Source organism: Ovis aries, chromosome 2 (genome assembly GCF_016772045.2).
Source record: "Ovis aries strain OAR_USU_Benz2616 breed Rambouillet chromosome 2, ARS-UI_Ramb_v3.0, whole genome shotgun sequence".
Classification (NCBI taxonomy): domain Eukaryota; kingdom Metazoa; phylum Chordata; class Mammalia; order Artiodactyla; family Bovidae; genus Ovis; species Ovis aries.
In genome coordinates, this window is record NC_056055.1 from 41,829,855 (window position 1) to 41,847,713 (window position 17,859).

At 42.3% G+C, this 17,859-nt stretch overlaps 1 long non-coding RNA gene across 1 annotated transcript in view; it reads right to left on the minus strand.

Moving 5' to 3' along the window:
* The window catches only part of LOC132659294 (uncharacterized), a 43,628-nt gene extending 26,252 nt beyond the window's left edge, over nucleotides 1–17,376 (minus strand). Inside the window, exons 1-2 of the long non-coding RNA XR_009599537.1 lie at nucleotides 14,568–17,376; nucleotides 646–733 (exon numbers count right to left, since the gene is read on the minus strand). This is a non-coding gene — a long non-coding RNA (uncharacterized LOC132659294). The remainder of the gene's footprint in view (nucleotides 1–645; nucleotides 734–14,567) is intronic.
* Between the last annotated feature and the right edge of the window lie 483 nt (nucleotides 17,377–17,859).

Genomic DNA, 17,859 nt, shown 5'->3' on the forward strand with positions numbered 1-17,859 from the left:
TGGACAGTAACCCACCAGGTTCCACTGTCCATGGGATTCTCCAGGCAAGAATACTGGAGTGGGTTGCCATTTTCTCTTCCAGAGGATCTTCCTGACCCAGGGATCGAACCCATGTCTTCTGTGTCTCCTACATTGGCATGTGGATTCTTTACCACTTGAGCCATCAGGGAATCATGCAAGGCTCTAAATAAATATAAGGCATTGTTACTACTCCCTAGAGAATTAATGCTTGAACACCTTTAGGATTCTGTGGCATGAAAGATTAGCCTGGAGCCAGGAGGTAGAAGAATTTTGGGAATGAGGGCAGAAGGTCTCTCAAACACCACAGGTTGGCAAGTGCCTCCTTTCTGCCTGTAAAGAAGACCTCTTTGCATGCACACACAAACACAAGAGGGCATGCAAGCATGTTTTTAAACCCTAAATCTACTTCAAAGTTTCTATTCAGGTCTCATTTTCACACCCTTCTGGCTGAACTCAGAAGTGGAAAATTTCCAGAAGCAAAGTCCTCAGCTGTCCAATTTAGGGTTGGATCAGCTGAACAGACCACGTTGATGATGGGTGGTTAATTTGTTTTGCACCCTCTGGTGGACTGTGCCTGGAGGTACAGGGGTTACTCTGAAATTGACAAGCAGCTGCAGCACCCACCTGTCACTGCCCCAGGGTTTGGGTTGGCAGGGAGATGGATGAGGCTTGAAGGCTGGCAGGCCAGTCAGCATCAGTGAGAAAAGAGGCTCTGCAGAAAGCAACTGAAGAGACCCCTGACTCATCTTTCTTGAACAATAAGTAATAGTTCACATGTAACTGCATGCTGCCGCTGCTGCTGCTAAGTCACTTCAGTCATGTCCGACTCTGTGTGACCCCATAGATGGCAGCCCACCAGGCTCCCCTGTCCCCGGGATTCTCAAGGCAAGAACACTGGAGTGGGTTGCCATTTCCTTCTCCAATGGATGAAAGTAAAAAGTGAAAGTGAAGTTGCTCAGTCATGTCTGACTCTTCACGACCCCATGGACTGCAGCCCACCAGGCTCCTCCACCCATGGGATTTTCCAGGCAAGTGTACTGGAGTGGGTTGCCATTGCCTTCTCTGGTAACTGCATGAGCCCCTCCTAAAGGCTGGCTGGCAATTCTTCCTAGATGATGGTATTCTCCCTGGTTCTTCTTACCAGAGTGTAAGCCTCTACAGGGTAGGTCGACACCCTTATTGTCTTTGGACCTTCTTCCCCTTTCACTCCCACCACTAAAAAAACACACACAGAGACACCAAATTAGACTGAGGCTGTGCTGTGCTTAGTTGCTCGGTTGTTTTGGATGCTTTGGCTAGGATTCAGCAGATACTGGACTTCCCTGGTGGCTCAGACAGTAAAGCATCTGCCTACAACGTGGGAGACCTGGGTTCAGTCTCTGGGTTGGAAAGATCTCCTGGAGAAGGAAATGTCAACCCACTCCAGTATTCTTGCCTGGAAAATCCCATGGATGGAAGAGCCCGGTAGGCTACAGTCCATGGGGTCGCAAAGAGTCGGACATGACCGAGCAACTTCATTTTCACTTCCTTTTCTTTCAGCAAATACTTGCAGTTACACTGAATTGAACCAGCAAAAGCTTCCCTGGCCTCAAAAGAGAGATTTTAGATGAGGCTCTCTAACCACCTTGAAGTGTGGGAAGCTCCTCCTTCCCTAGTCCAACCCGCAATGCAATGGATGCTCTCAGTGATGATGTAATGAACTCATCGATGTGCATGTAAGCAACAGGTTTTATTCAGAATCCAACAGATCCTTCCACAGACACTTACTGACTGTATGATCCATCCTGAGCATGGTGTGACATGCTTTGGGCCGAGGGGTAGGAGGGAAAAGGGGAAGCAGACAGTAAGACCATTGTGCTCGTGCCTTCAAAGAGCTCATGGGACTAATGAGGAAATAAGATACACTCACAGGACATAAAAGCAAGCTCAGAAGCATCAACAGAAGACCAGCTACTAACCCCCAACTGCCTCAGCAGAGAAGAGACTTAGGGTGGCCCAGGGAAGAAGGCATGGAGGAGGGGCTGAGACCTTGAGCCACTCCTAGAATCTAACTGAAATATTGTGTTGAGTGTAGCATTTTTCAGAGTTGCCTGAGGCCTCCCTTCAGGATTTCATAATCCTGCCCCAATCACATGCTTCTTCCAGTCCTTTCCCCTGCATGATTGTCTTCTTCTCTCATCTCCATCTTTTCAAATTAGCGACTGAACAGCAACTACCTAGTTGCTTTATAATGTTTTAGTTTCTGATATACAACAAAGTGAATCAGTTCAGTTCACTTCAGTTCAATTGCTCAGTCATGTCCAGCTCTTTGCGACCCCATGAACTGTAGCACGCCAGACTTCCCTGTCCATCACCAACTCCCGGAGCTACCCAAATTCATGTCCATTGAGTCAGTGATGCCATCTAACCATCTCATCCTCTGTCGTCCCCTTCTCCTCCTGCCCTCAACCTTTCCCAGCCTCAGGCTCTTTTCCAGTGAGTCAGCTCTTTGCATCAGGTGGCCAAAGTATTAGAGTTTCAGCCTCAGCATCAGTCCTTCCAATGAACACCCAGGACTGATCTCCTTTAGGATGGACTGGTTGGATCTCCTTGCAGTCCAAGGGATGCTTAAGAGTTTTCTCCAACACCACAGTTCAAAAGCATCAATTCTTCAGCGCTCAGCTTTCTTCACAGTCCAACTCTCACATTCACATGTGACCACTGGAAAAACCATAGCCTTGACTAGATGGACCTTTGTTGGCAAAGTAATGTCTCTGCTTTTGAATATGCTATCTAAGTTGGTCATAACTTTCCTTCCAAGGAGTAAGCATCTTTTAATTTCATGGCTGCAATCACCATCTGCAGTGATTTTGGAGCCCCCCAAAATAAAGTCTGACACTGCTTCCACTGTTTCCCCATCTATCTGTCATGAAGTGATGGAACCAGATTCCATGATCTCAGTTTTCTGAATGTTGAGCTTTAAGCCAACATTTTCACTCTCCTCTTTCACTTTCATCAAGAGGCATTTTAGTTCCTCTTCACTTTCTGCCATAAGGGTGGTGTCATCTGCATATCTGAGGTGACTGATTTCTTCCAGCAATCTTGATTCCAGCTTGTGCTTCTTCCAGTCCAGCGTTCTCATGATGTACTCTGCATATAAGTTAAATAAGCAGGGTGACAATATACAGCCTTGACGTACTCCTTTTCCTATTTGGAACCAGTTTGTTGTTCCATATCCAGTTCTAACTGTTGCTTCCTGACCTGCATACAGGTTTCTCAAGAGGCAGGGTCAGGTGGTCTCTTTCAGAATTTTCCACAGTTTATTGTGATCCACACAGTCAAAGGCTTTAGCATAGTTAATAAAGCAGAAGCAGATGTTTTTCTGGAACTCTCTTGCTTTTTCCATGATCCAGCGGATGTTGGCAATTTGATCTCTGGTTCCTCTGCCTTTTCTAAAACCAGCTTGAACATCTGGAAGTTCATGGTTCACATATTATTGAAGCCTGACTTGGAGAATTTTGAGCATTACTTTACTAGCCATATGCATACATATATCCTTTCTCTCTTGAGCCTCCCTTCCACTCTCCTATTCCGCTGCAATCCCCACATCCCACCCACCCCCACCACCCTCCCCCTGCCCCCCAGGTCATCACAGAGCACCAATGCTGAGCTCCCTGTGCCATACGGCAGCTTCTCACTAGCTATCTATTTTACACAGGGTAGTGTATATATGTCAATGCTAACCTCTCAATTTATTCCAACCTCTCCTTCACATCCTGTGCCCACAAGCCCATTCTCTACGTCTGCATCTTTATTCCTGCCCTAAAAATAAGTTGATCAGCACCATTTTTCTAAATTCTATATATGCAAGTTAATATATAATATTTGTTTTTCTCTTTATATTCTATTCATTCCTCTGGCTCTACTTGCCAGATCCTCGGAGAGTCTTTCCTAAACACTCCAAGCTCATTTCTCTAAATATCTTAAATACCTTAAAATCTATATTCCCAGGACAAAATACAATATCTTCATCTTATTTTTTCTGACACCTTATACCTATACGCTCATTTCCTCAATTTAGATCGTTAACTTTGTAAGGTAAGAGTGAGGCTGTCTCCTTCAGGCCAACCCAGGGCACCTAGAACTGTGCTGTACACTCAGGATGGACCCCTTACATGCAGATGCCACCTCCCTGGAGCTTCCTGTAGAGGAGAGAGGCGCCTCCTCCTGGCTAGGTAAGCAACTGCAGTCAGGCTCCTAGGCTATGCCTCGGGAAGTCTCCTCAGCCAAGGAGAAGGAAGACACTGCCTGGTATATTAATGCACAGGAACCCCTGCCAATGCAGGTGATGCAGGTTCAATCCCTAGGTTGGAAAAATCCCCTGAAGAAAGAAGTGTTCTTGCCTGGAAAACCCCATAAACAGTGGAGCCTGGCGTGCTACAGTCCATGGGACTGCAAAGTTGGACACAACTGAGAGACTAAACAACAACTCTTGCTAACAGACTTTAAGTCTGACCTTTCCTCATTAAGATATTCCTCCTCCTACCCCAAGTTGTGTGGGTTTTGGACTTCTTTTCCTCTTCAAGGCAAGCTCTAATATTCACTTTAGTTGATATTCACCTGGACACCAACAGAGGAAAGAAGAAACATCATGATTTGACTGTTTCAGGCTCCAGAAGGCTTTTTCTGAGACCCACAGGCTTCCAAAGAGTTTTTGTGTAGCTCTCTTAGGGGTGCCCTAAAGTGGGTTTCAAAAAATATTGGTTTGCTGGAATGTTAAGATGCAAAAGAGTAGTCTCAAGTCAGATATGTTTTGAAATTCTCAGTTAAAACAATTGAGACAGAATGTTGTGTTTTGTTTCATTTTTCCTGCAGAAAGTTCCAGAGCCTTTAATGGGCATGACAATTTTCCAAGTAGAGGCTGGAGCACATCACTCCAAATTAATTTGGCCAAGGAATATTTTTTCCAAGATCGCCTCCCATGAAACACTTTAGGAAACTCTATTTAGGACTTCCCTTTCAATCTTCTGGAAAACTCTTCCCAGAGTTTTCAGAGCTACTTCCCCCAAGCATTATATTTCTTTTAGAAATTATGATGTGGATAGAGATACATGCACATAGTCATGTACAGATGTGAGAGTTGGACTATAAAGAAAGCTGAGCATTGAAGAATTGATGCTTTTGAACTGTGGTGCTGGAGAAAACTCTTGAGATTCCCTTGGACTGCAAGGAGATCAAACCAGTCAATCCTAAAGGAAATCAACCCTGAATACTCATTGGAAGGACTGATGCTGAAGATGAAGCTCCAGTACTTTGGCCATCTGGTGAGAAAAGCTGGCTCACTGGAAAGAACTTGATGCTGGGAAGGACTGAAGGAAGGGGAAGAAGTGGTCCACAGAAGATGAGATGGTTGGATGGCATCACCAACTCAATGAATATGAGTTTGAGCAAACTCTGGGAGACGGTGAACAACAGGGAAGCGTGGCATGCTGCAGTCACACAGGGTCACAAAGAGTTGGACACAACTGAGCAACTGAACAACAACAATAATTAATATTAATAGAATATTGGATGTAGGTCTTTCTAAGCATGACTAGCAAAGGAAGAGCTTGGTTGAGCCCCAATCAGTTTATCTTCAGAACCATGCTTTATATATTTCTTAATGTAAATATACACAAATTAAAATTTAAAATCAGTTAAAAAAATCATTAAGTATATTGTAAAAATCCTAAAACTACTCAATGTCAGTAATAACCAAAGAAATTTACATATATATGTGACACACTTTTAATCAAATTGGCAAAATTGTAAAATAATCCATCACCTACTATTTTCCCAAGTATGATTTGATGGGTAAAAGTATACACTGATATAACTTTCTTGGGATCAGGTAGGAAAATATCAAAAGCCTTAAGTTTTTTATACTCTTAGATTTTGATCTAAAGAATAGAATACAAATGTTCACAAAGACGTAGCAACAAAGATGTCTAAAGCACAAGTGTTTAAAATTACAAAATGCTGGATATAAAGTAAACGTCTAAAAAACAGTTACATAAATTATATCTATATGAACCATATACTACAGAACCATGACATACAATATTCTAGAAGATTTTTGTGACATGGAAAGATAATTTTATATATTGCTGAAAGAAAAGGGAATTCAAAGAATATTGTGAATAGTAAAATACTGCTTATGTTAAAAGATACACTTTAAAAGGATACAGATAATATAAAATGTTTTTAGTAGATATCTTTGGGTGCCAAGATTCAAGCGATTTATTTAAGAAAAAAAAAAGAAGTGCTGGAGAAGACTCGAGAGTCTCTTGGACTGCAAGGAGACCAAATCAGTCAATCCTAGAGGAAATCAACTCTGAATATTCATTGGAAGGACTGATGCTGAAGCTGAAGATCCAATACTTTGGCCACCTGTTGCAAACAGCCAACTCATTGGAAAAGACCCTGATGCAGAGTAAGATTGAAGACAAAAGAAGAGGGTGGCAGAAGATGAGGTGGTTAGATAGCATCACTGACTCAATGGACATGAATTTGAGCAAATTCCAGGAGATAGTGAAGGACAGGGAAGCCTGGTATGCTGCAGTCCGTGGGGTTGCAAAGAGTTGGACACGACTGAGCGACTGAACAACATTTGTTCCTTAGAGGCTTCCCTGGTGGCTCCTCCACTGACACAGGAGACTGGGGATAGATTCCTGAGTTGGGATGATGCCCTGGAGAAGGAAATGGCAGCCCACTCCAGTATTCTTGCCCTGGAAATCACATGGACAGAGGAGCCTGGTGGGCTACAGTCCATGAGGGTGCAAAAGAGTAGAACATGACTTAACTAAACAACAAGAACAGATTTGTTGCTTATCTGTACTTTTCAAATTTACTGCAAGAAATACTCCTGTAATAACAACACAACAAACATTAGAAACATAATAGAGATGTGCTTGGCTTCCCTGGTGGCTCAGATGATAAAGCATCTGCCTACAATGTGGGAGACCCAGGTTCAACCCCTGGGTCAGGAAGATCTCCTGGAGGAAGGAAATGGCAACCCACTCCAGTATTCTTGTCGGAAAATCCCATGGACGGAGGAGCTTTGTAGGGCTACAGTCCATGGGTCACTAAGAGTCGGACACGACTGAGTGACATCACTCTCTTTTGTATGCAGAGTGATTTTGTACAAAATCATGAGCTGCTAAATGATGCCATCCAGGCAGTGTGCCATACACCTGCAGGAGGAACATGCTTGGTTAGTCTGTACTTATTTCCAAATAAAAAGCAAAATTATCATCATCAATTGTAACTCAAAATAATTTTTTCAAGTGCAGGAAAGGGACAACAAGAGGTATAAGTATCTACAGACTCACAGACGTAAAAAACAAACTTATGGTTACCAAAAGGGAAAGAGGGGAAAGGGATAAATTAGGAGTTTAGGATTAACAGATACACACTGCTATATACAAAAGAGATGAACAACAAAGACCTACTGTATAGCACAAAGAATCATATTTAATATCTTGTAAAAACCTATAGTGGAAGAGAATCTGAAAAAATAGATAACTGAATCACTTTGCCATACACCTGAAACTAACACATTATAAATCAACTATACATCAATTTTTTAAAAAAAAGATACAAGTGACTTCATCACATCAAAAATTGGCAGCATGAAGCCAACAACCCTAACTTCTTCATTTATCCTCCCCGGTTACAATCTTTAAACCATGCTGCTTGGTAACAAAACTTCTAATGCCTACAAAACCCTTTGTGAAACTAAGCCACAGAAAGAAAGAACACTTGTCTAGCAGCTAAAGGCAATCTGCCAATTTATTTCCATCCTTCATCTAATTTTCAGTTGGCCAGCTAAGTGAAAAAGGTAACCAGAGACAGGGGAGAAGGCCACTGATAAGAATGACAGATAAGTAAATAAAACATTCATAAGAGTTAGTTCTCTGTGTCTCAAACCCATTTATGTGACTCTCAGAGAATGTGGCTATTTAAAGAACCAATGTTGCATGAAAAAAAAAAGTGAACAAGGGGACAAAAATAATGACACAGAATGGAGATGTGCATATTATAAAACATGGAGCATGATATGAGGAGGATATACCTAAAAAAGGGCTGTTCCTTGTTTAAACCAAAGGCCTCCAGTCTCTCGGGAAGAGAACATTGTCTTTTGCTATTTGGAAATAGGCCCCTGGTGAAGCTGGCCACATCCAGTGTCGGACACATTGTGTTCCTACTGTTACTTACACACGCCCATTGATTTATATTTGCTTTACCTTTCTATTTAAGCCAGTATTTCGTAAGCAGAAGGCATCTGGCATACCTGTGTTAAATAGATTCCTCTCCAAAATGTGAGAAAAGATCGCTTGTGGCTAAGAAAATAATTTCTCCCTTTTCGTGTTCAAATGCTCTGTGCTCCAGTAGAGGTCAGCGTCTCACAACTGATCCAAGGACACAGAGAAGCCCCTCCCTCCTGACCTGTTCACCCTCAAAATCCTCCCCTGCTAGCTGATGGTACAGTGGAAAGAATCCTGCAGATAGAAATCACAACTAGAGGACTGGGAAGAAATTATTTAACATCTCTAAGCTTTAGTGTTCGTATAAGTAAAAAGGGGGAGGAGGAAAAGATGTATTTTATAAGTAAAGTTATGAATAGAATCTAGCACAGTATATGGCACAAAATAACGTCCCAGTGAGTGGAGTTTCCTTGCTTTTCGTCTTCTTCCTTGAAGTCTCTCCATTCCACCTTCAGAGATAAGACAAATACCACAAATATCCCAATCAAAGGTCCTGATTGGCTGAAGCTCACATTGAGTGACCAATTACCAAGTGTAGATCCTTTCTTGAAACTTTCTGAAAGTAACAGAGAACTGGATACCAACAAGAGATGGAAGTTATTAATACAAACAGAAGAGATATGGAGGGGTTAGACTGTTAGAAAGAAAGCAATTGCACGAGAAGCTAAATCAACAGCTGCTGCTGCTGCTGCTGCTGCTGTCACTTCAGTTGTATCCGACTCTGTGCGACCCCATAGATGGAAGCCAACCAGGCTCCCCCGTCCCTGAGATTCTCCAGGCAAGAGTACTGGAGTGGGTTGCCATTTCCTTCTCCAATGCATGAAAGTGAAAAGTGAAAGTGAAGTCACATCACTTTATATTAGTTCTCAGAACACCAAAATAGGCAAAAATAGATTCAACTTTTTAGGAACTAGACATTACATACTGAAGTCTAGAGGTTACATGGGCTTCCTAGGTGGCGCTAGTGGTAAAGAATCCGCCTGCCAGTGAAGGAGACATAAGAGATACCGATTGGATCCCTGGGTCAGGAAGATCCTCTAGAGGAGGGCATGGCAACCCACTCCAGTATTCTTGTCTGGAGAATCCAGACAAGAGGAGCCTGACAGGTTACAGACCATAGGGTTGCAGTCAGACAACTGAAGCAACTTAGCACACAGTAGTTATATAAAATATTCTGAAGGTTGGTGATCTAAATGGGAAGGAAATCTTTAAAAGAATTTATATGTAAACGTATAGCTGATTCACTTTGTTGTACAGCAGAAACTAACACAACATGGTAAGGTAACTGCTGCTGCTGCTGCTAAGTCGCTTCAGTCGTGTCCGACTCTGTGTGACCCCACAGACGGCAGCCCACCAGGCTCCCCCGTCCCTGGGATTCTCCAGGCAAAAACACTGGAGTGGGTTGCCATTTCCTTCTCCAATGCATGAAAGTGAAAAGTGAAAGTGAAGTCACTCAATCGTGTCTGACCCTCAGTGACCCCATGGACTGCAGCCTTCAAGGCTCCTCCATCCATGGGATTTTCCAGGTAAGAGTACTGGAGTGGGGTGCCATTGCCTTCTCCGAAGGTAACTATACTCCAACAAAAACTAATAAACAGATATTCTGGAGGTCAAAATCAAGAAAGACATTATAGGACAGGTGTTGAGAGCCCTGGGTTCTTGTCTCTCCTCTCACCCCTACGTCCTGCTGGAACCAATTAACACATTTGTTAAGAGAAACACACAAACATGACACGTGTTTCCAATCTTCATCGTGCCACAGAAGCACTGTGACCTTCAACAAACTGCCTCCTTTCTCCCATCTGTATAATGGAGCTAACAATGACATAGTCTTGAATTACTGGACAAAATAAACAAAAAATCAATGTAGAACATTTAGCATGATGTCAGGCAGTTTCGTCAGGAAGATCCCCTGGAGAAGGAAATGGCAACCCACTCCAGTAGTCTTGCCTGGGAAATCTAATGGACAGAGGAGACTGATGGGCTACAGTCCATGGGGTTGCAAAGAGTGGGACACGACAGAGCATATACAAACACACAGGCAGTTTCAGTCCTTAAAAAAATGGGACTCTCTATTCATTATTTGCTTGATCCTAGAAAAGTTCTTACTCCCTGGGCATGAGTTTCTTCATTTCTATAAGGGGGAAACAAGGAAGCGGAACAGAATGTCCAGGAGCCTTCCAGAACTGCAACATGCCTGACATCCTATAGGGCCCCAGCCCAATTCCAGCCAGCTCTGTAGAGGAGCTTGGGGGCTGGAAATCAGGGACACAGCCTGCCGGCCACACAGCCCAGGGTCTAACAGCTGCTTCCATCAGGCAAAGCAATAGGATAACATGGCCAAAAGAATCCATGAGAGCAAGGGATTCAGTCCAGGCCAATCTGAAGGGAAGACTTTGTCAAGATCATCTAGAAAGTGAAACGTGACTTCCTCTTTTTTGGTTTAAGGTCAAGAAACAAGAAAGGCTACCAAGCTGAGCTTAGTCTCCCAAGGCTCCTGGAGGATCGCATGTCTCATCAGAAATGCCATTTTAACTGATGTAAGTGTGAAGGATTTGGAACCCTAGGGATTAAATTTCTGCTGAAATACACATGTTTTTGGAAAAAAAAAAAAAATAGAGCACTTGACTCAGGGAATGCAAAGCTTTTGGGAAACTGTTCTAAGCCCAATACAGAGGGTATCAAATGCCACTGGCCTTTCAGGGTTCCCCTCATGTCATAGGTTAGCGTGAGCTCACACCTGGCCACCTTGGCCCCCGGGTTTGGGGGAGGGTTAGGGACACCTGTCTTAGCTTGTCTCACATTTACAGACACACATTCCTAGGCCTGGGAACTTTTTTCCCCACAAAGACATGTTTTATGGCTGCACTTGTACTTTTATGACAAAACAGTCCCGCATTTGTCTGAGAGGAAGTGGGGTCTAAGGAGCTTGGGAGACTGGACACCTGGGCTCTACCAGCTTCATCAGGTCACAGCCCTGCCTACCTACTTGTGTGTTGCCAGGAGTGAGCTACTTCTCTGTGAGCTGATGGAGATGAGGGTCTGCCAGCCCTCCTTTCCTGAGAGAGAGGGCTGTAGTGTGTGGCAAAAAGTGTCTGACTCTCACTCCCATACTCAAGCAGCTACAGGATCTGCTGTCACTATAAGTTTGTTTGCATTTCCTAGGTAGCGGTGTGGTGGTGGTTTAGTCATTTCTGACTCTTGCCACCTCATGGATGGTAGCCCACCAACCTCCTCTGTCCATGGGTTTCCCAGGCAAGAATACTGGAGTGTGTTGCCATTCCCTTCTCTGGAGTATCTTCCCGACAACCCAGGGATCAAACCTGCATCTTCTGCATTGGCAAGTGAATTCTTCATGCATTTCCTAGAGTTTTACATAAGTAGAACCCTACAGGATGCACTCTATTTTTGTTTGACTTTTTTGTGTTCTGTATAATTATTTTGAGATTTATCCATGTTGTGTGCATCAGCCGTTTGTTTCTTTTCATAGCAGGGTACTACTCTATTGTATGGATTTACCACCATTTGCTTGTCTACTCATCTTCAAGGTTAGATATCTTGGTTGTTTCCAGTTTGGGCCTATCACAGACAAAACTGCTTTGAACATTTGTGTTCAATATAAAGAGTATTTGACTGTCAAAAAGAAAAGTCTGGCTGTCAGTCCTATATGATATCTCACCTCCCTGAACCTCCATGTTTTCAGTTATCAAAACAGTAAAGCAGAGACTTCCCTGGTAGGCCAGTGGTTAAGACATCACCTTCCACCCAGGGATGCAAGGATTCTTCAATATCTGCAAATCAATCAGTGTAATTCACCACATTAACAAATTGAAAAATAGAAGCCATATGATTATCTCAATAGATGCAGAGAAGGCCTTTGACAAAATTCAACATCAATTTATGATAAAAACTCTCCAGAAAGCAGGAATAGAAGGAACATACCTCAACATAATAAAAGCTATATATGACAAACCCACAGCAAACATTATCCTCAATGGTGAAAAATTGAAAGCATTTCCCCTAAAGTCAGGAACAAGACAAGGGTGCCCACTTTCACCACTACTATTCAACATAGTTCTGGGAGTTTTGGTCACAGCAATCAGAGCAGAAAAAGAAATAAAAGGAATCCAAATTGGAAAAGAAGAAGTAAAACTCTCACTGTTTGCAGATGACATGATCCTCTATATAGAAAACCCTAAAGACTCCACCAGAAAATTACTAGAGCTAATCAATGAATATAGCAAAGTTGCAGGATATAAAATCAACACACAGAAATCCCTTGCATTCCTATACACTAATAAGGAGAAAATAGAAAGAGAAATTAAGGAAACAATTCCATTCACCATTGCAATGAAAAGAATAAAGTACTTAGGAATATATCTACCTAAAGAAACTAAAGACCTATATATAGAAAACTATAAAACACTGGTGAAAGAAATCAAAGAGGACACTAATAGATAGAGAAATACGCCATGTTCATGGATAGGAAGAATCAATATAGTGAAAATGAGTATACTACCCAAAGCAATCTATAGATTCAACACAATCCCTATCAAGCTACCAGCGGTGTTTTTCATAGAGCTAGAACATGTAATTTCACAATTTGTATGGAAATACAAAAAATCTCGAATGGCCAAAACAATCTTGAGAAAGAAGAATGGAACTGGAGGAATCGACCTGCCTGACTTCAGGCTCTACTACAAAGCCACAGTCATCAAGACAGTATGGTACTGGCACAAAGACAGAAATACAGATCAATGGAACAAAATAGAAAGCCCAGAGATAAATCCACTCACCTATGGACACCTTACTTCGACAAAGGAGGCAAGAATATACAATGGATTAAAGACAATCTCTTTAACAAGTGGTGCTGGGAAAACTGGTCAACCACTTGCAAAAGAATGAAACTAGAACACTTTCTAACACCATACACAAAAATAAACTCAAAATGGATTAAAGATCTAAACGTAAAACCAGAAACTATGAAACTCTTAGAGGAGAACATAGGCAAAACACTCTCCGACATAAATCACAGCAGGATCCTCTATGACCCACCCACCAGAATATTGGAAATAAAAGCAAAAATTTTAAAAAATGGGACCTAGTTAAAATTAAAAGCTTCTGCACAACAAAGGAAACTATAAGCAAGGTGAAAAGACAGCCTTCGGAATGGAAGAAAATAATAGCAAATGAAGCAACTGACAAACAACTAATCTCAAAAATATACAAGCAACTTATGCAGCTCAATTCCAGAAAAATAAACGACCCAATCAAAAAATGGGCCAAAGAACTAAATAGACATTTCTCCAAAGAAGACATACGGATGGCTAACAAACACATGAAAAGATGCTCAACATCACTCAGTATCAGAGAAATGCAAATCAAAACCACAATGAGGTACCATTTCACGCCAGTCAGAATGGCTGCGATCCAAAAGTCTACAAGCAATAAATGCTGGAGATGGTGTGGAGAAAAGGGAACCCTCTTACACTGTTGGTGGGGATGCAAACAGTACAGCCACTATGGAGAACAGTGTGGAGATTCCTTAAAAAACTGGAAATAGAACTGCCATACGACCCAGCAATCCCGCTGCTGGGCATACACACCAAGGAAACCAGAATTGAAAGAGACACGTGTAGTCCAGTGTTCTTCGCAGCACTGTTTATAATAGCCAGGACATGGAAGCAATCTAGATGTCCATCAGCAGATGAATGGATAAAAAAGTGGTGGTACATATACACAATGGAGTATTATTCAGCCATTAAAAGAATACATTTGAATCAGTTCTAATGAGGTGGGTGAAACTGGAGCCGATTATACAGAGTGAAGTAAGCCAGAAAGAAAAACACCAATACAGTATACTAACACATATGTATGGAATTTAGAAAGATGGTAACGATGACCCTGTATGCGAGACAGCAAAGGAGACACAGATGTATAGAACAGTCTTTGGACTCCTGGGAGAGGGAGAGGGTGGGATGATTTGGGAGAATGGCATTGAAACATGTATAATATCATATAAGAAACGAATCACCAGTCTAGGTTCGATGCAGGATACAGGATGCTTGGGGCTGGTGCACTGGGATGACCCAGAGGGATGGTATGGGGAGGGAAGTGGAGGGGGGTTCAGGATTGGGAGTGCGTGTACACCCGTGGTGGATTCATGTTGATGTATGACAAAACCAATACAATATTGTAAAGTAATTAGCCTCCAATTAAAATAAATAAATTTAAATTTAAAACAAACAAACAAGACATCACCTTCCAGTGCAGAGGATGCAAGGTCTATCCCTGGTAAGGGAGCTAAGATCGTACCTGCTTCATGGACAAAAAGCAAAAACAAGAACAATATTATAACAAACTCAACAAAGACTTTAAAAACAGCCCACATTAAAACCAAAATCTTTTTTTAAAAAAGAAAGGTAAAACATATCCTCCTCCCCAGTTGTCATGAAAATTGATATACAAATCATGTGAAAAAAAATTTTTACAAAGAAATATATATATATATGATATTAATATTCCCCTCAGTCAGTATTTGTTCATAATCTGATAACTGCTGGTTGAGGTAATGGGAGGGTTTGTGTGTGTGTGTGTCTGTATGTGTAAGAAGACACTCTGGACAGAATAGGGGGATATAAACAAATGGAATTCAGCTCCACCATCACCCAAAAGTACCCACCATTAGTGTAGGACAAAAGTGCTAAAAACCTAGGAATGGTGAATACATCACACTAGGCAGCAAGGTGAGAGAATGTTTCAGGGAAGCCCAGGGATCAGCATCCTGGTTAGTAAGAACAAGAAAGAGAAATAGAATGTGAACTCTGAGTCAGGAAGGCTTCATGGCAGATGAGAGGGTCATCTGGGTCCTTAAAGCAAGTCAGGAAGGACATGATGGGCAGCACATAATTGGTTGAGGACCTGTCCACAGTGTGTTGTCCTGAATGAGTGTGTACACTGGAACCAAAGGGGGCTCTTGGGAGTGCTTACATCATAAGACCTCTTCATTGCAGTAGGACAAATACTTTGTAAACTTCCTGTAGTATTGTTTTCTACTGAAATAGGCCTGTGCCTTGTAGCTGCTGTGCCTCTGGTTTTCAGTTCTGATGGAGAAATGTGTGTGTGTGTGTGTGTGTGTGTGTGTGTGTGTGCTCAGTTATGTCTGACCCTTTGTGGTCCCATAGACTACAGCCTGCCAGGCTCATCTGTCCATGGAATTCTTCAGACAAGAACACTACAGTAGGTTGCCATGCCCTTCTCCAGAGGATCTTCCCAAGTCAGGGATTGAACCCAGGCCTCCAGCATTATAGGCAGATTGTCTACCATCTGAGTCACCAAGGAAGCCCTAGGTTTATAGGAAGTCAATAGATTTTGTCAAAAATGGAAAAATCAGCAATAGTAACAAATGTAAGAATTAGCCATCAGAAAAACGAGTTACTACATATAGAAATCTGTTGTATTTCTCAAAACTAAGGATCAAATATCAGAAAGAAGTTTTTAAAATTGCATCAAAAAAATAAAATACTCAGGAATAAATCTGACCAAGAAGATGAAAGAGTTATATGCTGAATACTATAGAACATTGATAAGGAAATTGAAGATTACTCAAAAAAAAAAAAAGAAAGAAAGAAAGAAAAAATATGCCATGTTCTTGGATTGGAAGAATTAATATTGCTAAAATGGCTATACTACCCAAAGCAATCTAGAGGTTCAATGCCATTACTATCAATTTTCCCATGACATTTTTCAAAGAAATGGAAAAAATAATACTGAAATTTATATGGAACCACAATATGGATGTGAGAGTTGGACTGTGAAGAAAGCTGAGCGCCAAAGAATTGATGCTTTTGAACTGTGGTGTTGGAGAAAACTCTTGAGAGTCCCTTGGACTGCAAGGAGATCCAACCAGTCCATTCTGAAGATCAGCCCTGGGATTTCTTTGGAAGGAAGGATGCTAAAGCTGAAACTCCAGTACTTTGGCCACCTCATGAGAAGAGTTGACTCGTTGGAAAAGACTCTGATGCTGGGAGGGATTTGGGGGCAGGAGGAGAAGGGGATGACAAAGGATGAGATGGCTGGATGGCATCACTGACTCGATGAACGGGAATCTGAGTGAACTCCGGGAGTTGGTGATGGACAGGGAGGCCTGGCGTGCTGCAATTCATGGGGTCACAAATAGTCGGACACGACTGAGCGACTGAACCGACCAACTGACAAAAGATACAGAATTGATAAAGCAATCATGAGGAAAAAGAACAAAACTGGAGGCATAATCCTCCCAGACTTTACAATACTACAAAGCTACAGTAATCAAAACAGCATGATGATGTGATGTGATGTGAAAGTTGCTCAGTCCTGTCCGACTCTTTGCAACCCCATAGACTATACAGTCCATGGGATTCTCTAGGTCAGAACACTGGCGTGGGTAGCCTTTCCTTTCTCCAGGGAATCTTTCCAACCCAGGGATTGAACCCAGGTCTCCCCATTACAAGCAGATTCTTTACCAGCTGAGCCACAAGGGAAACCCAAAACAGCATGATATTGGCACAAAACAAACATATGAATCAATGGAACAGAGTAGAGAGCCCAGAAATAAACCCGTATGCCTACAATCAATTAATCTTTGACAAAGAAGGCAAGAATATGCAGTCTCTTCAGCAAGTGGTGTTAGGGAAGCTGGCCAGCTGCATGTAAATCAATGAAATTAGAAAACACCCTCATACCACACACAAAAATAAACTTTAAATGGCTTAAAACCTTAAACATAAGACATGATACTGGGACTTCCCTGGCAGTCCAATGGTTAAGACTCTGTGCTTCCAAGGAAGGGAGTACAGGTTCTATTATCCCTAGGTGGGGAAATAAGATCCCACATGTTACATGACAAAAAAAAAAATGACACCATAAAACTCCTAGAAGAGAACATACGTAAAACATTCTCTGACATAAAGCATAACAATGTTTTCTTAGGTCAATATCTGAAGGCTGTAGAAATAAAAATAAAAATAAATAGAACCTAATCAAACTTACAAGTTACCTGAGTAGTAAAAGTAGTTCCTAAATTCAGGTCTTCGGCCACCATATCCTCTGTTCCTACCACCTGATTAGTTAGTTAGTCAGTATTAATCACTGGAGAAGGCAATGGCACCCCACTCCAGTACTCTTGCCTGGAAAATCCCATGGACGGAGGAGCCTGGTAGGCTGCAGTCCATGGGGTCGCGAAGAGTCAGACACGACTGAGTGACTTCACTTTCACTTTTCACTCTCATGCATTGGAGAAGGAAATGGCAACCCACTCCAGTGTTCTTGCCTGGAGAATCCCAGGGACAGGGGAGCCTGGTGGGCTGCTGTCTGTGGGGTCGCACAGAGTCGGACACAACTGAAGCAACTTAGCAGCAGCAGCAGCATTAGTCACTCAGTCATGTCTGACTCTTTGTGACCCTATGGACTGTAGCTTGCCATGCTCCTTTGTCCATGGGGATTCTCCAGGCATGAATACTGGAGTGGGTTGACATGCCTTTCTCCAGGGGATTTTCCCAACCCAGGGATTGAA